Here is a 21,410-nt window from a genome sequence, read left to right as displayed (position 1 = left end):
CAAGCACAGGGAGAACATACAAACTCCACCCAGGACGGCCGAAGCCCGGACTCAATCTCACGTCCTCTGCACTGGGAGGCGGACGTGTTAACCAGTCAGCCACTGTGCCGCCCGCCCTATGTTAGTCTAAGAAAACGTAATTTTATTCATTTAGTTGTAATCAACAAAAATGTGTCAACATTTTACTCTAGTTTTAGTTAGGACAATCATTTTACACCTGTATATTTTTTTTTCAGCAGATGATGTTGAAAATTTCGGATCACACACAATTACAGTTGCTACTATGGCTCCATGCTACGAGCTAGTAAATTAGCCAGCATTAGTTAGCGGTCGGATTAACATTATTGTTGGAACGTTATAGCTGTTGTATTAATGTTACTCCCAAAAATTTTCACCTTTCACCGTGAATCTACCTCCTGTCTTGTGCATGTTGCACTCGCTAGCTGCAGATTTAAAAGGGTTGCGTCACTATGTGTCACATGAAAATGTCACAGTGACAGATTATCAGACATGATTTTCCAAAATCATATAATTTTCGTCTCGTCCTTGTTCATTAACTTAAATGTCCATAGATTTTAGAAGTGAAGTACATTTTCGTCTCGTCTTCATTAGTCGACGAAAATGCATACTGATTTAGATCCAGTTATTGTTTATTAATTAGGGTTTTAGTCTAGTCTAGTCTAGTTTTAGTCTCGTGTGTTGACAAAATTATTTTTCTTTAGTTTTCGTTGATGAAATTAACACTACGGATGGATTTAAAAAAAGAAAAACCTGGGTAAGTCTTTGGCCAATGTACGGCGAGGGATCCTGGAATTTAAAGTATTGTACGTTTTTTTAAAAGATAAAGCTTTGCATAGGTTGACACGACTGCGTAAGAGTGTGAGGGTGAATGGTATGGTTGTTTGTCTAGTACAGCAGTGGTCCCCAACCACCGGGCCGCGGACCTGTACCGGGCCGTGGGCACCTTTGGACCAGGCCGCGTCGGGCCGCACAGTTGAAAGAATTAAAAAAACGTACTGTACTCCCGGTTAATTGATTAGCCGAGGCTTAAAAATATTTTATTTTGAAAAGTGACCAGATTCTCTCTGTTTACGACGGACTCTTGACACATGTCAAGATGCTAATTATCTCAGTCGCGTTTTGTTACCCTTGTTATGGTAGTGGGCTTGCGTTTGTTGTCGTAGCCTTTTATTAATCAGCCGACGAACAGCCAACCACCCCCCACCCCCAACCCACTGGGTTGCCGGTCCGCCAAAGTTGTGGACATGTATGAACTGGTCCGTGGTGAAAAAAAGGTTGGGACCACTGATGTACAGGATGTACCCCACCACTTGCCCAAAGTCGGCCGGGATATGCTCCAGCTCACCTGTGACCCTAACGAGCATGAATATGATGCTTACACATCTGTTTTCTGATTTTGTGTTGAAAACATTATGCTTTGCAGTCAGGTTAACAAACTCATAGGGCTGCTACAGTATGTCCCTCAACTGACTGGCTCACCCTTCCTTTCTCCTTCAACTCCCTTTCTCATGCTCACTCTCAATCTGTCTTTTTTTTTCTTCCTGTGAAATTGTTTTCCCTCCAGCGCTGTTGCACTTGGCTGACTTTTGAAGGCAGGTGAAAGAGTGTGGCTAAATAAACTATAATAATTTTAAGGAGAGCAAGGAGAGACAAAGATATAAACAGAGGAAGAGTTTTAGATTACCACATTAAACTGTTGGTCCTGTTTAAAATATGCCTACTGATGGTGGTACGTTTCATATTCATGGTTGTCAATGCTTAACTGAATCATCTGACATAATAATACCCACCATGTATCTCCTCTGGAAATATTGGGCAAAAAGCCCAATGTTTTCTATAATACGTCATCTGGTGGCCAAGGCAATGAGCTGATAATTAAAACAACGAGCAAAAACATACATAATATACCGAATTACTTAGACTAACATACACGTTTCTGCAACATGAGTGCTAAATTGACAGCATTGGTTTTGGTGCTGATCAATATCTAATTAACAAATTATACTTAGTGTTGACATGATGGTTTAAAATGGACTCACTTATGTTTTGTGGATTTATATTCCACTCATTACTTCTAACCAAATGAAATTCCTTCTTTGAAGGATTTCAAGTTTGCCACTTTTGCCAACCTTTCTAGTACAGTTGATCTAAATTGTGGAAAGCTACAGAGTGGAAGTGGAGCTAATCTGTGATGGATTTATACTTTGGACACAAGGCAACATTCCTTAAAAATATTGAGTCCCCCCCCCCCCCCCCTAGTTTAGTAGCCTATATTTATTGAGGATTGCATAATTATGGAATCTAAAAGTGACATTGGTCTAGAACATAGTGTCCTTGCAAGTATTTATTTTACTGTACAATTTGGATATTCTGTCCAGAAATGGAAATGGCAAGTTTGATGTGAGATTACTGATTTATTTGTTTTGGCAAAAAACATTGCAGCCGTTTTGGAAGAGTTAAAGCTGTGCACTTTGTAACAATGTGCCCCAAAACATCTTTACAATAGCCTTTTTATTTGACCATTTATGACTGAAACTTTTTTTTAATTAGTAGATTAACACTTTAGCTGTAAATTCATAGTGGGAACAGTTTTCAGACTGGATTTGAGTTTGGAGTTCCCGCGGATGTGACGTCATGTGCACATTGTGTATGTAAAGAAGGAAAAATGCAGTTTCATTTTTCAGCCAAATGGGGCAGTAGTGATTCGAAATTCAGTTTTCTGCGTTCAGTAGCTTGAAGTTTTAAATTGCTAACCCAGTTGCTCAGCCAGTTTGAAACATGTACCATGATCTTTGTAAGGTGTGCAATGTGCAGTGACCACTGAATAGGCTTTTCTTCTCATAAAAATCACTGTATCATCTGCGTACATTACAGCCTTGGCACACAGATGGTAGACTACTTATATAAAGACAGAACCAAACTGGACCCAGGATTGAACCTTGTGGGATACCAGTGACAAGTCAGTTTTGTATTATGTTTTTTGACACAATGAGATCAGTTAGTGCGATTTAATCAAAAGTAATTTATATTGATAAAATTTGGACCGTCAAATTATTTTCAATTTGGTTTATTTCATTTATTCGATCTGCTTCAATCAGAAGAAAACACAGACAAGACAAAAAAAATGCACCAACCACACCAATGCTGTCAATAAAATAAACAGTTGTGGTTTCTGTTGAATTGTGGGCCTTAAACCCATATTGCATGGGATGTAGAAGTTGTAACGCAGTTGTTCACTTTAACACACTTTGATCTTCCCTGGTTTAGCAACAAGCTTCTGTTCTTGAATAATGTGTCCACACAATGTAGAAATGTTTACCGTACCAAACACTGTTTAACCATATTTTGAAACAACCACTATTGTGATGTGTATTTATGTGGATGTAAAAAACAACAACTGACAACATAATTTATTTTCCACAGACTGACAGCAAAGGTTTTTTTCTTCTTTGTAATCCAGCAATGCATTATTACTTTGTGAGCAAGCTGCGTGTATATCGTATTCTTTGAATCCTTTGAATGTACACTACTAGTCTTTTGTACACGCTCATGCCTCAAAGTGATTTTTAACGTCGTTTTCAAGCTTTCGGGGTCACCAAGCGTGTTCATGCTGAGCGCAGAAATAACCATGCCTGCAGCAAATACACGTGCACATGTATGGCTCGAGTGCACGTGCACTTCCATACCACAGAGAGGCGGCTGAGGCTGATACTGATGAGTGATGCCAGAGGTGATTTTCTACCAACCTCTCTACTGGCTCACTAATGGTCTCCTCACTGACTTGGCTGACAGACTTGCTGCTTCTCGGAAAGCCTTATTTGGTAGTAGGGAAGTGTTGAGGGGGGTGGCAGCAACTGGTAGTGCAAGGAGGAACAGTGGTGCTCTGTTTACATGGAGGGTCAGGGGGTCAGAGTACCAGTCTGCCGTGGAGTAAACCCAGAACAGTTAAAGACAGTAAGAGAGCAGGCGAGTCGTTTCTCCGCTCCATTGGCTGGATTGGGGCGGATTCAGTTTGTGATTGAATGTGTGTTAGTAGATAACCTTACATACTTGGCTGAAAAAAAAAAAAAAAAAAGCTAGAGCAGGTAATTTCCACATAACATTTGTGCATTCCATGATTTATTTCTTTAAATATGTATTTATTTTTTTTGCTCTGGGGCCTTGCATAGTTGAGTGGAGGTAGAAAGGAAATTAAAGGCAACCATCCTCATAGTTTTGCTCTTGTCCGCTTGACTGCCTGCATGCCTGCCTGCTTGTCTGCCTGTGTTCCCTGGGCAATGTTTATGCTGTGCCCTGCCCAGGACAGAATAGATTCGCCCACACAGCACTGTGCTCTCAACCAGAACTTAAGTAGGTATGGCAAGCTTGAGCCACAGTCTCATTCACGCTCATTCCTCTGGATTAAGTCCGATGGCCTGAGGAAACACGGCACTGGCTACATTAATAGACCCAAAGATAGCATCTCTGCACCCCACCCTCAATATATACATATCCCTGCCATTTGTGTTAGGAGCCATAAAAGTTTGTTTATTTTCATCTACTGGCTTCCCCTGACTTTTACAGGATAGCACTGTCTACTTGGGGAGCTTGAAACTGCTAAGTTGCTGAATTTCTAAAGGTCTTTATGGTGGTGTGAAATGTCATGCAAAGATGAGTTCACATTTAGTATAACACGTCCGAATTGATGAAGCTGTTGAGTTCTGCTGATGTAATGAAAAATAAACTGGATGATTTCCAAGTGGCCAGCACAGTGGGCTCGCGGTTTGTTATGTCACCTCACGTCAAGAAGGGGCCGGGACCTTTGTGTGGTTAGGTTTGCATTCACATAGTATAAAAGCCGTCATTTTAACTGAAAATGTGTAAATGTGAATGGTTGTTTGTCTCTGTTACATCAGTTACACATTATTATTACAGTTCAGTTTGGTTTGAGATCAGATTGATGTTTCCAGGCCGATTATCGGTGTCGATATTCTGCAGTTTGACCAATATCGATATCGACCTTTCAAAATAAATAAAGAAACCTGATGTCCGTTAAAAGAGCCATTTAAAACTATGCTAACCTCAGGGAACTTATTTATTACAATTTTCATTTAACTTTTTAGAAGGTGCTGTTGACCCTGAGGACTCTGTGCTTGAAATTAAAACAAAGATACATAAAAGTTTCATTTCAGTTATTTTGAGAGAAAAAATATATACTGTTGAAGAATATGCGGAATTTACTTTTTTAAGTTTCAAGACTTTTTAAGATATACTGATGCCCCTGGGAGCTCCCTGAACTTTTTGTTAGAATTTTAAAACAAATATGTAAAGATGTATATTGTCCAAGATTAAATAAATAAATAAATACATACATAAAAAAAAAAATCTACATTTTGCAAACCTAAAAATGTGTTCAATAAACATATGCTCAAGAGTTGGAATTTGTATTTTGGAGTAAAAAAAATTATATTTATATTATATAACATTTAAAAAATATATATATTTTACTGAAAATAAATATTGGCTGCAAATATCAGTTATCTGTCTCCTTTGATACCACACCCATAATGGTATCGGCCCAGAAAAAAACTATATCTGTCAAAGTTTGCACAATATTTGTTTTCTCCCCATTTCACTCTAAAATATTCCATTATAACCAACAAATGATGTCACAATTAGTAAAGTAACAGTTCTCCATCAACCAATCAGTGGACTGCATTGTGTGTTGTTTGAGCCTACACTAATGAACCATAGTGTACAACTGCAAATGGTAGAGCCCTAAAATTTTCTGCTGACCTTTTTCAGGGCGGAGCTCAGCTCTTGATGTAAAGGTACAAAAATATTAAAACAAATAGCATTTAAAGTATTTTTTTTTACTAAACCTTTTCCAGGTCTAGGTGAGTTGATAATACTGCATAATGGAAACACAAACACCTGACAAATAGAAGGTGAAACTCCTTGTAATGAATGCAAAAGTCTTAACTGTAAGAGAATGAACACTTTTGGTAAGTATTGCATCTGTGGTCCACCAAACTAAAAAGTAAAGTCATATTCTGTCCATACCTCCTCAATTTTTGCAGAGCAATTTTTCAAGGGTCCCTCCAGCAAGGATACATTTCTCTACATAATGAGGGTTGCACGGGTGTAGTGTGCAATGACGCCAGTGTTACGATGATGCTGATAGAAGCTCACAAGGCACATTAACCAGCTGATAGCAGTGCACTGCGAGAACACAGTGTCTCTGGATGCCAGCTGTAAAGATTAGCAGAGCTTTGTTTAATTGTGCTGCTAACATCCTGGAAGCCGCTCGAGAGTTAACTGCTCTCTTTTCCTTATAAACTGTCTTTAAAGCTCAGCCAGTGGTTGCCGGTTGCTTGTTCATTCAAACGCAAAGTCCTTAGCAATTTGCTAAAAGCTTAAAGAGATGCGGTATGTGCACTTAAGACATGTGCATCCCCAAGAGCTAAGGTGTAGTAACCCCAGGGGAAACCCATAACATGCAAACAAAATACGGCAACAAAAACATTAGGCAATTGCCCTCACTTTTACTGCATGTTTAAATTGATTTGATGTTGTAATCCTAATATAAAAAGGTCCCCATAAACCCCCAGCAGTGCCCCTTTGAGGCAGAGTGATACATCAGCCAACTGACCCAAATTGCCTTAGTTAGAGCCAACTCACCAGTTGGGATAAACAACATCAAACATTATAGTCGCTGAACTTTGATCCAATTACATGTTTTCCTCCCTCTTAAAGCACAGCCAAAAATGCACAATAAATCAGGCAGCAAAGTACAATCTAAACATCCTTCATCTGTGCGGTACTAAAGCTTTCCCACTGGAGGTGAAGTGATGAGCAGGAAAAGCAGCTCTACGTGTTGTACTGATTTCAGGAAGAGGTGTTAGAAATTTGACACATTTGTCTGACATACATTGCACGAAATTTATTATTAGTGACAACGGCACTTCCCAGGGTCATTTGCACATTACAAAGCTCACACCTCCATTTTTTTCCCTTGCAGGCAGTCCGACAGTATGATATAGGGTGTAATGTAGGATTTTTATTTTATTTTATTTTTTGCGCACTAGGATAGTCATAAACAAATCCTGGTTTGTTCAGATTTTTTTTAAAACGTGCAAAAAAAAAAAAGATATATATACACACATTATTTAATGTTATTTCATATTATTAATATATTATTATTAATATTATATTTTAATATATATAATATATTTCACATTACTTCATGTTGCACTGAGCTGTCACCAACATCTTACAAACGCAATTATGCCATCTAGTGGCAAAAAATGACCTCAACACAAATCAATATCAGACTAGATTTTTACAGTACAGTACATCTTTTTCATTTTAATTAAATTTTATGAATTATTATGAAATTAATGTATCAATAACTAAAAGATGCAGCCATGTTTCTATTAGTTTAACATTTACCCACTTTTATGTTAAAGGGATACTTGACTCATTGAGCCATTTTTAACAGTAAAAAGTTAATATTTTGTCCCAAATGAATATGATAATTTAATAATTTTTCATGAACAATTTATACCTTTAAAAAGTTGCCACTTGCTGTCGACTGAAGATGACATCACCTGTGCTGAGGAAGTAGGTAACGGCCAATCAAGGCTCAGTTTGCTGACCAAACCCAGTGAACAGGTGAGCTGTGATTGGTCATTACCTACTTCCTCAGCACAGGTGATATCATCTTTAGTCGACAGCAAGTAGAATTTTTTTTTTAAAGGTATTAATTGTACAAGAAAGATTAAAAAAAAAAAGTTATCAAATTCATTCTGGACAGAATTTACTTTTTACTGCAGAAAAAGTATCCCTTTAAAAAGAGTATGAAAACTTGTACATTTATTGTACATTTAGAACATATAAAGCTTGCGATTAATCGTGAGTTAACTATTGAAGTTATGTGATTAATTACGATTAACATTTTTAATTGTCCTATAATTTATATATAATTAGTATGTAGTGTAGTAATATATGTGAAGTTAACTTAAGATAAACACTGCTAAAACAAACAGTAAAACAAACACAGTAGAACTCTCTTAACTTCACCCTACACATCTCACAATGCTTTCATGCTAAATCGAGGTCTTTCTTTCGAGGTGCTTTGATGTCTGCACGACATGACAGTGGGTCAAACGCTGAGATTTTGGGCAACTTTAGAAAATTCACATTTCAATTGTAGTGTCTAGTACTGTAGGAGGAGATTCACATTTTCAGCAAATAAATGGCAGTAAGTTCCAATATAGCGTGTCCGGTTAACATGAGGTTGGTAGTCGTCTGGCTGGGCGGGGATGAGTGGCACATAGAGAAGTGATGGTTGGCCCTACATCTGCTCTGACACACATTTCCTCCACCTCAGCTACAGTTCGTGATGGTGAAAAGCTCTGCCAACAGTACTTAGAATCAAGCGATGATATAGCAATGAGTGAGCGGGCTATTTAACAGCAGTGGAGTCATCCATAGAAGATACAGTAATTCAACTTAAAATGAAACTATTATATAACATGCAAAGTGCAGTGTGAAAATGTAAAAACATATTCACTGCATAACAAAAGTGTTCTTCTATTAGACATACAGTTATTTCAGAGATTTATTTTTTAATCTGTGGTATTCTCAGTTGAATTTGTTCATTGTTGTTAATGTGATTAAAATTAATGAGGTAAAGCCATTGAGTGATTTACGGTGAATGGACACAGAATAGCAATTCATTTACAGTACGCTGCTTCATTTTGTTTGGTTAAACATATTCAAATATTAAGAGTGGGCTTTTTAATTTCAATGGACTTTCACACTTGGGTGGAGCAAAGCTTTAAAGGGGATGTCAAGTAAAAATAATAATATACAGTATATATATATATAGACAATAATGTTCTGGGCATCCCCTTTAGTTTACACATGGTATTCTCATTAATATTGTGTTTTTTGAATATGAAATAAGCAGAAAGATACACCTGTTTTTATCCATCTCACGGGGCGGCCATTTTCCCCACTTGCTGTCCACTGAAAATGGCACCACATTTGAACAGGGCTCAGATAACGACCAATCATGGCTCACCCGTTTTCTGAGTTTGGTCATGTGACGTTTACAAGCTGAACAGTGATTGGTCGTCACCTAAGCAACTGTGATGCCATTTTCAGTCAACAGCAAGTAGCCCCTGTGATGGATAAAAACGTTTTCGCTTAATTCATATTCCACAAACAATATTAATCAGAAAACATGTTTAGACTGGTGGGGGTGCATAGAACTTATTATAAAGCCATTTTCTTATTTGACTTATTTGACTCCTTTAAGTCAGTGGTCCCCAACCTTTTTTTCACCACGGACCGGTTCATACATGTCCACAACTTTGGCGGACCGGCAACCCAGTGGGTTGGGGGTGGGGGGGGTGCTTGGCTGTTCGTCGGCTGATTAATAAAAGGCTACGACAACAAGCGCAAGTCCACTACCATAACAAGGGTAACAAAACGCGACTGAGATAATTAGCATCTTGACATGTGTCAAGAGTCCGTCGTAAACAGAGCGAATCTGGTCACTTTTCAAAATAAAATATTTTTAAGCCTCGGCTAATCAATTAACCGGGAGTACAGTAGTTTTTTTTTTATTCTTTCAACTGTGCGGCCCGACACGGCCCGGTCCAAAGGTGCCCACGGCCCGGTACAGGTCCGTGGCCCGGTGGTTGGGGACCACTGCTTTAAGTGACATTGACAAAGGGGGAAAAAAAGTAGCTGACTCTGTCGAAGCTCTGTTTTTGTTCGACACTACCAAGTGAAAGCCTTCCTCTCTAAAGACCACCAATGTGCAATATTGGATGACAGAATAGCTGCAGCGCAGGCAGAGCCCCTCAATGCCATTCGGAAGTGACAGGTGGATGACAGTGCACGCTTAGCCTTGGCTCACCTGTCAATATGGACGGACAGGCTCTGGACGAACAGGCTCAGCACAAACATTTGGAGATCATTAGGGAAAAAAGAATAGCTTTTCAATAACTCTTGACAACTGTGACATGGGTTATAGAAATTGAAATAAGGTGCAAAGTTTTCTCACATATGTGTTTCTGCTATTTAGGTTATATTTAGTTTGTTTCATGTATTGTCTTGTTTTTTTGTCCGATGTTTATGTCCTGTCTTACTGTTTCTTTCTGTTCTCCTCAGCACAGTCGCTAGTGTCTACATATCAGCTCCCTCAGCCATTTGTAGGCCTATCTTGTCCAGGTGTACCTCATTGTCTTGTCAGTTTGCTTTTATGTTTCCTGATTTCTGTCAATCTGTCTTCATGGTGTGGTGTGGGTTTTGTTTCTTTGTGTTTCTTTATAACTGTGATTGTTGATTTGTTGGACTTGAATAATTTTGTACTAATTTGTCCCAGTACGTTGCTCGCCTTCTTGCTTCCCTGCACTTGGGTCCTCCACACTCCACCATGCAAAGCTCGAACCCTAACAGAAAATGGACTACAGTATTTTTTATGAAAAAAATAAAATAAAAAATAATCCCTTATCACTTGTGTAATTTGTATTTCCAAATCCAAGATGCAGGATTAGAAAACACTTTGAAATGGAAATGCCTCTTTTTATACAGCCATGTGATGTATTATACCCTCGCTGGTTTAAAATTATTTTCTATAATCAATAGGATGATTCCAATTAGAGGCAGAGTAGCAACGAATCACTAGATCAAGAGGATGGCACTGTTTTTGTCTTTTAAATACATATTTTTATTTTTAATACAGAGCAGAAATTTAACAGAGGAATTAAAATAGAATAGACAGTATAAAGACCTTCTCTGAGCTGTAATCTCCAGCAGTGCTATCATTTGCCATTCAAACAGCCCAGTGGGTGTGGCTGGCATAAAAAAAAAATCTAAATTAAGTTATAATTCCTACTAAAATCTAAGTCACATGGCTGTCACACTATCTGGCAAAAATAATCCCAATGGGAACAGAACCCCCCCAAATAGGATTATCCTATACTGTGGCTATTGCAGATTTATAAACAGGAGTGATAGTGGAGTGGAATGGTTTTAAAAAAAGAAGGGGAAAAAATAAATTCTGCCATGAGCATTTCAGGTTTTTTTTTTTGCAATATATTATATTCTCTATGGAGAAGAGAACCTGCGCCCTAAAATGGCGGAAAACCACGCATAAATAAAGGACCCCACTTACCACTGGCTTGTTTTCAAAACGTCTTTAACGTCATATCTTCAGCTACTCCAGCAGCTTCTTCTTCTTGCTACTTGCTCACGTGTACCTTTAAAGTCGAGAAAGTGGGAGAGGGAGAGGGGAAACACAGGGAAAATGAAAGAGAAACATTAATGAAAGGGACTAGTAAATGAAGTGCTTCTTCAAGTGGTAGGTGGTGGGTGGAGGGAAGTCGACAAATGCTGAGATGAGTTTATCTCTCATCCTCTCCCCTTGCCCTTTGTGACCACAGGACGGCAGTTCTCAGGCAAGAGGAGGCTTGCTGCTGATTGCCTGAGAGTTGCAGAGCAAATCTACATGAAATCCCTCCGGCCTTTTTTTTTTCTTGTTCTTTTTTCATCATTTTCTCCTTCACATCTCTAACGAGCCAGATCTGAAAATGTCAATATTCAGTATGCGCATGCACAATTGTTGTGTATGCTTCAATGTGGTCAATACTTTATTGAACAATAGCCAGTGTTTTCTTGTTTGTCTTGTTATTCAGGACTTACGTAGATATGCAAAACAAAAAAGCAAGAGGAATAAACAATAACAATCAAGCGTCATTCGATTTTTAAAGCGAAACTCTGATGTCCTTGCAACCACCCATGGGTGCCTTCACAGAGACCAGAAGAAGTTTATCTCTAGTGAAAGGTCAGAGGAGCTCATCAGTGATGAGTTTCCTCCAGGATAATAATATGAATATCATTTGTGGAATTCTCAACAGGGGCATGTTTGAGTAATATGAATGCTGAGTCTTCTACGTTCATACAAGATTCATATCAGTGGCCATGATATGATTTTCCCCAGGGAATGACATGGACTTGCATGTAAAAACCTGTCGTTCTTTTATGATACTGACTTTCAGGTTCTTAGTTCTTTTAAAGAAACATGTTTAAGGTATTTATCTGGTCCAATTTGCCATTGGCACTGTATCAGTTTTGTAGCTAATGTAGCATGGATACATACCCTGACTGGGAAATACTGTAGCTATAATGTTGAATTCAGCAAAGAAATTTTGAGAAAAAGTGCTTAAGTAAAGTGTGTCTGTAATTTTTGTAAAGTAGAAGTACAAATGGTACGCAGTCGATCACATCTTATGGATCAGTACCTGTACACATATATAGTTTATTTCTCTGACCTATTCAATTGGATATACATTTTGTAATTGATTACACGGAAACAATTTAATTTCACTTGACTTTGAACTACATAGAAGACAAAGAGTGGACGCTGGCTAGAAAAGAAAGAAAATATAAAATATAAAACTTAGTTTATATGCTTTTAGTTAAAATTTTAGAATTTGGCTAAGTTATTACACTACTAATTTAAAAATAAATAAATTCAAATTCAATGAGATGAAATGACGTTAACTTCTATTTCCTTATGAATATTAGCAGTTATCTTATTGTACTAATAGCGGGAGTAATAATAAAAAGAAATAAAGAATTGATAAATGCAATAATAATAAGACAACCTTATTCCCATTTAAATTAATAAAATAAGTAGGGATGTTCAATACCACTACGAGTACTCTTGAGCAGATACCGATTAATACCGATACAACTAGGGATGCACCGAATTTTCGGCCACCAAAAATATTTAGCAGAATTTGGCAAAAATAGTCATTTTCGGCATTCGGACGAAATAAAATTGAAGCGGGAAAAATATGGCCGAAATAGGATGTTGTGGAAACGCAAGCAAAAAAACTGGTGCAAGACTGAAGGCATCAAAACTATGATGACAACTATGGCAACTAACGAACACATTTTGAGTTATGTACTTAACAAAAAAAGGTGAAAATAATAAAATAAATACATAAAAAAAAGAGCCACCCTTTTCGCTAATTAATTGATTGCACATTCTTGGCATTCTCTCGATAGTAGTCACCTGAAAGGGTTTTCTAACAGTCTTTAAGGAGTTCCCAGAGGTAAGAATGTCAAGACTATGCAAAAAAAGTAACCAGAGCAAAGGATGGCTATTTTGAAGAATCTATTTTATAAAACCTGTTTTCAGTAATTTCACTTTTTTTGTTTGTTAAATACATAACTCAACATCAGTTCATACATAGTTTTGATGCCCTCAGTGAGAATCTCCAAAGTAACCAGTCATGAGAATAAAGCAAAGAATTGAATAAGAAAGTGGGTTTCCAAATTTATGGCCTGTACTGTATATATATATATATAGAGAGAGCTGTCAAATGATTCAATACTTTTCATCACATTAATCACATTTTAGAATTTTTTTCTAATTGCCTAATTAAAAAGGCTTTTTTACCCCAAAAATTTTGCCCACCAAATTTAAAGAGCACCTGTCATGTGTTAAATTATTTCGTCATTTAATGTTATGAGGACGTCTTCAACATTTTTTGATCGACTGCACACGCTCATTCTCCTCTTTTTCGAATCAGTTAATTACTTGCATAATTCAAAATGAAAATAAATAAATAACACAGATAGTTTTACATTAACAAATATTCTGAATATCATACGCAAACATTTATTAAATATTTTACTTTAATGCATGTAGTTATGTTTATTGCTCAAACACAACCTGTGCTACCTTTAATTTAGCCATCTGCTGTCACGCTAAAGGATAATCTGTAGTCAAAATTAATTGTGCGATTAATCTGCATTAATACATGATTAATGCGATAGTTTTTTGTGATTAATTAATTAGTTAACGCTTTATATATATATATATATATATATATATATATATATATATATATATATATATATATAGTAGTGCTGTCAAAGTTAAAGCGTTAACTAATTAATTTAAAGCGTTAACTAATTAATTAATCACAAAAAATTCATCGCATTAATCATGTATTAATGCAGATTAATCGCACTAGCCGACCCGGGTAAGCTGTAGTAGATTGATGGATGGATATATTATATATTATATATTATCATATCAGTATCAGCAATATCTGAGATAATAAAATACTAGTATACAATGATTGGCACACTCCGTAAAGTACATTTTGTTTTCTTAACAGCTTCATCAACAACAACAATCGGCTGCTGCTTATTGACTCTCCCACCCTTTCTATTTTTGGGTGTAGACAGTCTCCCAGCATCCTCAGTGGGCATCATTACCTCACTGGTCAATATTGTGATGGGCCACAGGGGTCAGGTTGATGCTTACTGGCCAACTAACAGGTTGGCAACAGAGCGATCCAATGGTGCATTGACTGCAAACCGGTGAAAGGTAGGTACAGGTGAGTGTCTTCATGTGAGTGTATGTTGGGGTTGTTTATAATGGCACAAAGGGGGGGGGGGGGGATATTGTGAAGTGTTTGTTGTGAAAACTACCAAAATGGAAACTAAATGCACAGCTCAAGTGTGTGAGAGGGAGGAAAAAATGAACTGCAATCCTCCCACACGCTTGGCTGCTAAGACAAGCGCAGGGGAATTTGTTTAATGTACAGCATTTATTCACTGCACACACGCTGTTGTACTACCGCTTCCTCCGGCGCATGAGACACTCCCTTGGCCAGGCAAGTCGCCATTAATCAACCACACTGACGGGTTAGCAGAATAGCACGGAAGCTCAAAGTCATTCTAAATCAACATTGGAGAAAACAGAAATGCGTCCTGGCATCCCGACAATAGCATGCAGGTGGGATCACGTGGCTCAAAGTCTCTGGAAGACTTTCAGTTCTTGCTGTGGGTTTGGGGGTTGGCTGTACAGTAACTTGGTCCACTCGTGTGGATAGCAGTTTGTTTTCTCATGACCCTGCAACATATTGGCATTGCGTTTAGTCACCTTGCTGCGACAGATGGCCGAGCATCATGGTGCATGGCAAATTGGGAAATGGAATGCGTGCCCAGAGATGAGTTTGTGTTGTATTTTTCTTTTCAGCAACATGACCACATAAAGGACAGTATCGGAGGATAGCTTTACATGAGCATATTGACAATGGCCTATATACTGTAAATCCTGCACTTTACTCTGCACATACTTCAATTCCCACAGCAACAATATATATAATCTATATTCATTAAAAAAAAAAAACATCAGAAAATGAGGAGCACACAGAATGCTTCAGAAAAACATGCCAACAGGTCTGGAAAAACAAACGGTGCATTTAAACCTGAAATGTCAACATTCTTCTAATGACACTTTTACACTGAACATTGAAGAGGGTCTTCTGCTCAGATTTAGTCATAACTGTTTTGATTTTCCTTATTTCCTCAGTAAAGCTTTGTGAGTGTTATCGCAATTTCTGCCAAGTGTCTGTAATCAATGATGTTTTTAAAGTCTTATCTCATGTCCGGTGAACTCCCGGTGGGCTGTTTAGTGGGGGCCTTTGTGATACCGCCCTTCAAGATAGTATAAGAAGGTTGTAAGTGTCTGTAATCGACACACTTGCGAGAAGAATGCAGCCATTTGTCTGTAAACTCGCTTGTGTCCGGAATATTTTGTAAAAATAAAACCTTCGAAGGAACTGTTCACCGATCTCCAGCCTGCATTCGGATAAGCAACATTCTCACTACCCGAAAGAAAACAAACACGCGAAAGAAAAAGATTCTTTTCTTCAACAACATACTGCTTAGCTCAGCTCTTTTCGCCTCTGTCTGGCTTGTTCGGTTTTAAAATTGCATCTTTAGAAATCATGTAGCATTAAACCAAGTCAAGTAGTTATGATGCTGTGAAAAAAGGGTGACATTTTGGTGGCACAAGAGTCAGGAGATCTTTTGTTCTTCATGAAGTAATCATTTTTGTTGCACTCGACTGAACCTCAAACTTTCATTTGGCCAAACTCTAATAAAAATTGTAAATTGTCAAAACCTCACCACAGAGGAAGGTGTGTGAGAACAGACAGAGGACTCAAGACAGACAGCAGAGCAAGTTTGAGAGAGAAAATAGATATGACGTAATGTGGATTTGAAGGGATATATATATATACATATATATATATATATATATATATATATATACATATATATATATATACATATATATATATATATATATATATATATATATATATATATATATATATATATATATATATATATATATATATATACCTTCTCATTCAATACATTCTTTATTTTCATGACTATGTAGATCATGATAATAAAGAATGTACTGAATGAGTAGGTGTGTCCAAACTTTTGGCCTGTACTGTGTATATATATATGTGACCCGCTCTGGCAAAATGGTCCAGATGTCGGAAAGTGGCAAGTCCCATAATTCAGCAAAATAGAGCATTAGGTCGATATTGTTGATTTTGAGATTTCTCCAAAAATAGCCTCCTTGAGGTCTCTATTTTCATTTCCCAACATTACAAAAGTTAAAATTGTAGTATAAGTGTATGAAAATATGTGATTTTTACGACAAGTGCATTGTTAGCCTTTTAGCCGACTTTAGCTAGTGTCTCGGAATAACCCTGAGTTCCTTGTGTACCAGGAACACCTCGAACGTCACTTCACAAATGATTGACATAAATGGACATAGAAACCAATAAAAGTTGAAATACACCATAATGTGACCATTCGGCCCGAAAGTAAACAGAAGACGCATGCTATAACACAGCGTCCTACCTTGTTGTACAGTACAGAATCGTACCGTCATCGGTAAGGTTTGTAATCCAAATCGTGATCATCTTCAATTCTGGAATCTCTTTCTTTGACGAGTCTATTTCTACTTGAATGTAAATGAACTATGCATGGTGCGACTTGGATAAGTGTAAAAGTTTTGAAATGTAGTGTATGTGATAATGTAGGCCAATCTATTAATGTATTGTAAATTTCCTACATAATGAAATGTTTTGATCACTCCTCGATGTCGTCACGTCTATGAAAGACCACCCTGACACGTCACGAATCAACCATCTGCCTCGAGTCGCATAATATCACCACAAATGTTAATTTTATGCTCTTTTAAGTGCGATGAAATTACAATGAAATAAGCTATAAAATATACAATTTGAAGATGAAAAATGAACGCGATGGTCTTTCCAAAGCGAGTCTCCCCGCGGCTGGCCCCAAATGCGAGCAAGCGCATATTTGGAGTGACTTGTGCTAGAACACAAAAAACTGATGAACCATCAAAACATTTTCATTTTGTGACCAAATGCATTTTGAGACATAACATCCATAAACCTGTCACTGGCCACACGCAATGGCAAATAATCTTTTAATTGACGTAAAATTATCAAATCAAATTTCCCACTGCAGTAATATGACCTCATTTAAGCAAGAGAATACCAAAAGGGGCAATAATAAAATAACCAAACTTTGGCTGATGCTACAGAAGAGGAATTGTAAGCTTAATGTGATCTTCAAAGTTGCGGCTGATGTCATTTGCTGAGAGGTCAAACTTCCAAAAGGGTTCAAATCTCGGACGATGGCCTTACCTGCGATTGGAATTGACTTTCCACTGATTTTGGAACAGTTCCTGAAAATTTCAGGTTAATATATTTTTCCTAAGGTACTGGTTGCTATGGACATTTGAACGATGCAAGTACCAAAACTTTAAAAACCCCTTTTCTCATAAATATGGATTTCAACCTTTCAACATCAAAACTGCTGTAATGTAAATTTTTGAGGTACATCCATGTATTATATATTATTTTAAAGGGAATTAAGTGTAGAATTTGAATATGTAAATCTAAATTTAGATTTTTTTTGGCACATGAGGACCTTTTTGCCAGAGCCAGACACACACATACGCACGCACGCACACACAGTTGGGTTTACATTTCTAGTGGGGACATCTCATTGACATAATGCATTTCCTAGACCTAATTCTTAACCATGAAAAATGATTGCCTACCCAAATTACTTACTCTAACCTCAACCAAACCCAATTCAAACCTAAACTCTAAAACCAAATTTTGACCCTCAAAAAGAGGTTTGGACTCATGGAGACCACCAAAATGTCCCCACAAGGACACGTGGTCCCCATAATGATAGCACACACATACACACAGTTTATTTTATATATATATAGTATAGTATATACACACACACAACGAACAAATGTCAACAGGAGTGCTCTGCAGATATGGCGTCCTTGAGAGGGAAATCTTTCGATGTTCATCCATATTAGACTACACTGCTAGAAGCATCAGCTCAAGACTGAAAAAGGCAAACGTGAGGATAAAAAGTAGAAAATAAACCACACGGATATCGCTTTTCTGAATTTAGAATAACAAAACAGTAAGGTGAGGAACCAGTCAAGGTCCTTTTGGATTGAGTAAAAAATAGACATTTGCTCACTAATAACTTCCTTTAGTGATTCAAATGTATTTTAAAATACTCCAGGCTACATTCTGCTCCACATTGTTCTTTATAACCTTACTTGTCCTCATTTTCCAGCACCCTTCAACACATAAAAAAAAAACAAAAAAAACATTCACAGCCTTTTGATTGTAAAAAGAAAAAAAAAGTATCATTATGGGTGAATTTCTGGTTAGTATTATTGTTTTAAAGCCCTACTTTTGGAGAAATAATATAATATACTGTTATAGATTATATATATTGATCTGGTCTTCTACACCTATTGATGAAAATGTGCCACTGAATCACATTGTAATAAAGCTTATATATCATCTAAGTGATGACTGTAAATCACTATTTTAATTATATTTGTAAATATTTCCACATTTTTACTTCTGGTTAGAAGCTGGAACAGAGGGAACCTATACTGTACATGATGCCTGCTTCACTCGTGATTGTTCTTGCACTTGACCCTCGCTGGGGTGGAGGTGAGCCAACAGACCGTTCTTAATTTGCGTGTGCTGTTTTAATGTTGAATATATATGGACATAGTGTGACTGATATCCGATTAGCGCACCTGCCACCTCTATATTGCTCCCTTTCCTGACTCGAACTAAATCACTTCACATGACAAGCACACAGGTCGATAATATAAATGCCTCCATAAATAATGTTATTGTAGGTCTCTTGTGCTAATGGCTCATGATATGATGGGTAGGATAAAATTGAGCGGGTGTTCTGTTGTGCAGGTGCAGAGGTTTAAAGGCACGGGATGGTCGGGCTAAATCCCCTTCAATGCCCTCTGATAAGGCGCAGTGGTGACATGGGGCTGGAAAGGTGCCGAGGTGGTCACATCTGTGTTCCCAAGCCTGGCTGGCTCGTGGGTGGGGAAGTTGTCAAATGTGCGTATGTGTACGGAGTTGGGGGTTGTAAGGTCTGTGATATTGTGGATTAATTATAAGTAATTTCCCAGGGAACATGTTTATGACTGCTACTGTAGCAGTTGTCTGGCTATGTGATTTTCATCTGACATTGTGGAAGGGGGCGGTCCAGTTAAAGAATGTTAATTAAATTAGTGGTCATAAACAAGTGGAATGGCCTATATGGAAACAAGTATGGGTTCATAAATTTAAATATCACATCATACGGACTTTTTCCAAGTAGTAGCATTTTGAGTCCTCTGCAATTTTATAGGTAGTGAGCCCCAGAATATTCGGGATTTGGTAATTAAAAATGTGCTATTTTGTTGATTTTGTTTGGGGACGTAACTACTAGGGGAGTGCATCGCTCCACAAAAGACCATTTGTTATGGTTTTCAATAGACTTAGCGTTAAACATAGCGTTATCACAATTTGATTTGATATGGTATGGCTCAGCCCGAGAGGGTATGATGCAATGAATGCCCTTTTTGTTGTTATTTTATATATATTTGAATGAACTTTTCACTTTCCTTTTATTGCTATTTTCTAATTGTTTTGTATTTACCTACAATCAATGACAATTCGATATTTACACCTATTTCTAAATGGAATCATTGAATTTTGTTCGATTCAATGCATTCACAATTTTTAATTATGTTTTTTTTCTTTTTCAAACCAGTATCTACTGTTATCTGCTGAAAAACTTGCCCCTTTGCCATCATTGTGCTCAGGCCATAACCACATCACACATAAAAATATTGCTTTGGTGCCATCTGGTGTTATCTTGTTGCCAGGCGCTCTTGCCAAACTGAGAGGAGGATCTTTATTTAGTCTGGCCATAACCTTGTCTAATAGGGAAAAAAAAGTGTTTATCCGCCATCTTGTGTCCTCTTTTGATAATTGTAAACCTTGTGTGTGGGTGTCAATTAATTGTAGATTTTCACGTTATTCACAGCAGGGGCTCACTCACTGCACATTGTAATGTGGGAAAAATTCTAGAGAATTTAATTTCCCTACCAAAATGTGGATTTTATTATTTTTTTTAAAGGCCAAGAAACAGGTTTTGTTATTCCATTACAAATGGCAAAGGATCACAAATAATTAAATTGATGGGGGGGATCACTGCTGAGAAATATTAATCAGCTCTTATGTTCATCTGTGGGGGAGGACGAGGCGGTATTGTGCCGTTTATGATTGACAGGAAGCACGCACAGACTCACAAAATATCACATCACACAGTTTACATTAACCAAAACTACTCTTGACCTAACTTTAAAACAACGGCACACCCTAAAACGGACACAATACATAATGGCAGCCAATTCTGGAAAAGGTTTCCAAAAGGACTTTTTAATTGCATCATGATGTACGAACACACACTCACAGAAACACACACGGGCCTGGACCAGGGGTTTTGCAAAGCCCGGATCATCCGTTCTAATCCACTCTCATTAAGGATGAACTGCATGATAGCGTGCCACCACCAGCAGCCTTCACGCCCCCACCCATCGCCTCTTTACCCTACTTTCACCCACACAAACAACCACCCCGCCACTGTGGATAAGTGGCAGCTTTGATAGTGATTAGAATAAATTACTGCATGAATGTTTGTTGCCCCGGCTTGAGTACACAGAACACCTGCCACACCTGGTGATGTAAATCGGGCCACCTGTAATTACCAGTGACAGCACTTTTGTTTCACACTTGCTGTGCACTCAGGAGTTAGGGAGCTAGGTGCTCCTCGCCACCGTCTTCACGGCACTGTCTCTTCAAGCAGTAGAATGATCCATGATGAAATGAGTTGTGGGGCAACAGGGCCAGTGAATCGGTTTACTGTTGTAAAATGCAAAAGGATTCAAATTTACCAAACGTTATATTAATTATTAAGGCCTTCACATTGCTGCTCTGCACGACCAAGAATTTGTTTCTGCACTTTGCACATTTGTTTTACCTGCATGAACATGAAAAGAACGTTTATTGTGAGGTGCCCTGCGAGAGGAATCTACCCACAAGCCCCTTGGGCTGAACCGAAAAATGCCACACTGA

The 21,410-nt window shown here is 37.7% G+C and overlaps 1 protein-coding gene across 11 annotated transcripts in view; it reads right to left on the bottom strand.

Moving 5' to 3' along the window:
- ptprsa (protein tyrosine phosphatase receptor type Sa) overlaps positions 1 to 21,410 on the bottom strand; it is a 233,580-nt gene that overhangs the window by 169,969 nt on the left and 42,201 nt on the right. For all 11 annotated transcript variants that reach the window (XM_077584858.1, XM_077584850.1, XM_077584855.1 and 8 more), the window contains exon 2: positions 11,192 to 11,276. The gene's annotated coding sequence lies outside the window, so the exon portion shown is untranslated. The remainder of the gene's footprint in view (positions 1 to 11,191; positions 11,277 to 21,410) is intronic.

This window comes from Vanacampus margaritifer, chromosome 13 (assembly GCF_051991255.1).
Source record: "Vanacampus margaritifer isolate UIUO_Vmar chromosome 13, RoL_Vmar_1.0, whole genome shotgun sequence".
Taxonomy (NCBI): Eukaryota; Metazoa; Chordata; class Actinopteri; order Syngnathiformes; family Syngnathidae; genus Vanacampus; species Vanacampus margaritifer.
Note: the sequence above shows the minus strand (reverse complement) of the source record. Positions and strands in the feature narration are given on the sequence as shown.